Source organism: Brassica oleracea, chromosome C4 (genome assembly GCF_000695525.1).
Source record: "Brassica oleracea var. oleracea cultivar TO1000 chromosome C4, BOL, whole genome shotgun sequence".
In the NCBI taxonomy this organism is placed as follows: domain Eukaryota; kingdom Viridiplantae; phylum Streptophyta; class Magnoliopsida; order Brassicales; family Brassicaceae; genus Brassica; species Brassica oleracea.
In genome coordinates this window covers 8,425,567-8,430,637 of record NC_027751.1, presented here as the reverse complement: position 1 = coordinate 8,430,637, position 5,071 = coordinate 8,425,567, and positions in this window count along the sequence as shown.

Below are 5,071 nucleotides of genomic sequence, written 5' to 3'. Positions count from 1 at the left end.
ATCCCTTCCTTCTTTATGCTTAGAGTGTTTTCATCTTTACTTGGGCAACTATCTGCAGTTTCATGTTAGAATATCTTTATACACCTTGGAGAGAATCCTTTTTGAATCGCTGTTTCCTTCAAAATGATAACCTAACATTCTTCTATTTACTTCATTACTTGTGGTGTTACAGGCTCAGCTTCTTAAAGCTTGCGGCACAACACCAGCTACACCGGTTAAACTTAGGAAAACATCTGAAAACCTGGAAACTCCTCAACGTGGAAAACAATTTACATCTTCCCAGTTTGATTCTTGGATCTCCAGTTACTCTGATGCAGTGTTTCACTTGGATGAGAAAACACCTGAAGCCTATGGAGAGGAGGTTTCAGAGCAAACTCCTAGCAGGTGAAGACGTGCCCGATGTTACTTTTCTCAGCTAGATTCTTACATAACTTAATAAGTTCTGAAGGTTTCATGGATCTTGAATTTACTCTTTTTTTTTTTTTTTTCCAATATCAGTTGCATAAAGTATTCCCAAAACAGTGCAAAGATCTCCACCGGATATAGACATGCTGGTGAAGAAAGCTAAGGAAGCATTGGTGCTGCATTCAGGGATGGGGTGGATATAACCACCAAGTTGCCACTGACAGCAACGGGAAAGAGAAAGTCAGTGCCGTTTGAATGTGATTTTGATCAGTCTTACTTATATATAGGTGTGGGGTGTCATTATTATGGAAACGAAAGGGCGCAAGTAAGGATTTTAGTCATACATCATTTTTCTCATAAGTCCATTTTCCACACACCCTATGGGCTTATTAGCGGAGGTTCTATTCGTTCTGTTCGCTACACGCCATCCAAAATGAACCTAGAATTTATTTATATATGCTGAATTATCATCTAAAAAAAAGTTTGACGATAATTTCGTTTGATAAAATATCAATAAGTAATAAGTATGTGTAGTACAGTGGTTATTAAAATATGGATTTTGTATATATTGATAACATATGTATAACATTTGATTTAAAAATATTCAATAGATACATCAATTCTTTAAAATATTCTTTAAAATAGCTATTTTTAAGTTTTTGTCACAAAAATAGCATTCAAAAAAATAAAATGACTAAAATAGATTTTTTTTTTTATTTTGAAACTTTAAATATTTATTTTTTATTTTTTAAAATTTGAAATCCTATCTCCAAAACTCTACCTCTTAACTTTAAACCTTAGATCTAGATTATTAATCCTTGGATATAAGTGCATATTTACTTTTTAATAAAACTTATTTTGGCCAATTTCGTACTTGAAGTTTATTTTTGTGAAAATAAAATAAAAAAGGATATCCAAGGAAATTTTTCATAAAAAAACCACCTAAAACTTCAACATATATAATATATTATACGCAACGACTTCTAAACAAAACATTAAAATAAAATGTAATAAATTTAATCTACATAATCCCTCCACGCCTAAAGATTCTTAACAACTATAATTCAATAAACATTCTAATACATTTCTGTTGCAAATGCTAACACAAAACACATGCAATCAAAATACACAATAAAATTGTCATACAAATCACACGTAAGTTATATTCTGTGCGAAGCACGGATCGATCCTAAAACGTTTATAGTTGGTTCAACCATGAACCGGTCAAGTAGTCTGATTGGATCCATGCTAGGTAAAGTTTACTGTTTTACATAATTAAAAAATATATTTCAAAGAGAGTAAGAAATAAAATAAATATAAAACATAAAAAAACTTATATGTTAAATCTCAACCGCAATTCTGAATAATACCACTACCAGTATTGAAAAATGTACAATAATGACATAATAAAATGTTTTTATTTAGATCAACATATATTTTTAAATAAAAGTAACAAAACTAATAATAAATAAATTTTAAAATTATTTATACATTATTAAGATAAATAAACATATATTTTTATAGCATAATTATTATTTTTAAGAGAAATTAAAATATTTTTTATTTATAAATTATTAGTTATATTCGAAATTGTTAACAGAATGAAAAGTTATTAGTTATATTTAAATTGATCAAAAAAAGTTATATTTAACATTGTAAAGATTTTTAAAATATATTAGAAATATGCATCGATGTTAGAAAAGTAAAATATAGTTTCATTTATACAATTTCAATAAACCTATTAAAAAAGTTAGTCAACCAAAAAAGGGATGCTGAATATTAACACAAAAACTACATAAATAATATTAATGATTAATATATATTATTAAACTAAACATTTAAAAATTTAAACAATATTAAAAAGTATAATAAAAGTCCCGCTTGTAGGGTGGGCCGACCTTAGTATATTATATAATCCACCGCATTTGGTACGAGGTTTTGTTCTGTAATACCGACATCGAGATTCTCGGATGTTTTGTTCGAAGGGCAAGATGATTCGATTTGGGATCTGAAGAAGAAGAAGAAAAGAGCACATTGTGTTTTTTTTCTTGTTGTCTCTGGGTGATATAAGAGCGAGAGAGAGATGGATCCAATATCGGTTGTTAGGGAAGAGTAGGTCTGGGCGTTCGGGTCTTCGAGTCAGGTTCGGGCCCGTTCCTTTCGGGTCTGGGTCTTTTCGGATCCTAAATATTTAGATCCAATAGGTACTTATAAATTTTCGGTTCGGGTTTGGGTCGGTTTTTCTCGGGTTTGAGTCGGTTCGGGTCTATATCTAAAATACCCGTAAAATACCCGTAATTTTTCGGGTCCATATCGGGTCCGGGTCGGGTTCGGTTATTTAGGATCTGAAAAGGACATGATATACCCAATTAATTTTCGGTTCGGGTTCGGGTCGGTTCTTCTCGGGTCCGGGTCGGTTCGGGTCTATAATTAAAATACCCATAAAATACCCGTAATTTTTCGGGTTCATATCGGGTCCGGGTCGGATTCGGATATTTAGGATCTGAAAATGACATGATATACCCAATTCCATCAATTTTAGTTGAATATTTGTCATAGATATCTAAAATTTTACAAAACAACTTAGATGAAACTATTAATAATTAAAATAAAACATTTTAAAACTCTAAATTTTACATTTAAAGCTTTATATTACTTTAAAAATGTTAAAAAATAATAACAAATGTTGTTAACAAAAGATATTTCAACTAAATCATAAAATAATATATATAAAATAAAACACAAAACATCATAGTTTTAGATATACATGTTTTTAAGTCGGGTACAAATCGGTTCTTATCGGGCCGGATCTATTCGGGTCGGTTTTTTTCGGGTCCGGGTCTATTCGGGTCGGTTCCTTTTCGGTTCCGGTTCTTTCGGGTAAAAAAAATTTAGACCCAAAAAGTATTTGTAAATTTTCGGTCCGGTTCCGGATCAGGTATTTTTGGGTCGGTTCCGGTTCGGGTCTTTAGGTCCAGGTTAAAATGCCCAGGCCTAGGAAAGTGCTTGCTGAGATGGAAGGACAGATCAATGACCTTTTCCGCGCTTTATCGTGAGAATATTCCATTTCTCATCTGTTCATAATGATGATGTCTCATGCTAATGTAATGTTTGTTTTTGGTGGCACCAGGAATGGATTCCACACATGAAGAGAATAAATAGCAAGAGTAAAAGACATGAATGTTGACATAAAGCAATAAAAAGCAAGAGTAAAGACATGAAAAACCTGATTGATCATGGACAGAAGATCATGATAGGAGATCATGTACATGAAATCATGAACAGAAGATCATGGACAAGAGATCTTGGACGGAAAATCATGGACAAAAAAACTGAAGCAAGGAAAGGTGTGAGACTGATTTAAATATCTTGACTAAAGTCTTGGACGAATTTAAACAAGTGGAGGCAACTGGATGGAGCTGTTGGAATGTAGAAACAAGCCAAAGTCACATGATATGCTAAGGAAGGAAGAGAGAAGGGAGTTGTCACTATCTGAAAGTGACTTCCCCAGATCTGGTCTCCATTAGTTTATTCATTCTCATTGTCTTATTCTCCTTGCTAGATCTATTTATGTAACTATTGTATACACTAAATCTATCTAAGGAAAAATGTTCCTCAAATTTTCTTGTCTCTCTCTCTTGGATTCCCTCACATATTTCTCTTAGTTCTTCACCAAAATCTCTCAAACAATTCTCATAAACTCTCATTAATTTTCATAAACTTATATGGTATCAGACCTACAAGCTCTTGAAACCTAAATCTCTTCTGCAAACTACTCTGATTTTATTTCTCTTTAAAGTCTCTTATCATTCACACCAGTCTCTCTCCTCTGTTCTTGAACTGTTCTTGAATTTTTCCAGTTCTGTTCTTGTGATTCTTGATGGATTCAGGAGAAAACTCAAGAATGGTGGTGATTCCAGTTACTCTTAAAGGAGCTAACTATCTACATTGGGCAAGACTTGCTAAGACAACTTTTGGAGGCAGAGGGCTTTGGGAGATTGTTGAAGAAGGCAAGCCACAAAAGAAGACTATCCTAGGAGAGGATTGCAAAGAGGTTGTTGTTGCTGATGTTGGCGCCAAGGAAAAATGTCAAGAGGACCAGTTGGTATTGTCCATTCTTCAGCACAGTCTTGACCCCTCACTTCAGGAAGGTTACTCCTATTGTGAAACTTCCAAGGAGTTGTGGGATACACTTCATAAGTTGTATGGAAACAATTCCAACATCAGTAGAGTCTTTGAAGTCAAGAGGGCTATCAATACTCTTAGTCAAGAGGACAATGATTTTGATAAACATTTTGGGAAGTTCAGATCTTTGTGAAACTTGAGATGCTCAGGCCAGCAACTATTGATCCTGATGTGCTTAATCAAAGGAGAGAGCAAGACAAGGTCTTTGCTTTTCTGCTTACCCTCCATCCAAGCTATGGTGACCTCATCAAGCACATCCTAAGGAATAAGGAGCTACCTTCTCTAGATGAGTATGCTCTGAGATTCACAAGGAGCAAGACTCAGTTGGTCTCTTTGGAAAAGGAAAGAAAGATCTGGTGCTTGCAAACTAGGCTGATAGAGCAGCAAACAAAAGCTCTTACAAAGCTGAAGACAAAAAGGTATGGATTTGTGATCATTGCAAGAAGAAAGGCCATGGAAAGGACAAGTGCTGGATACTCCA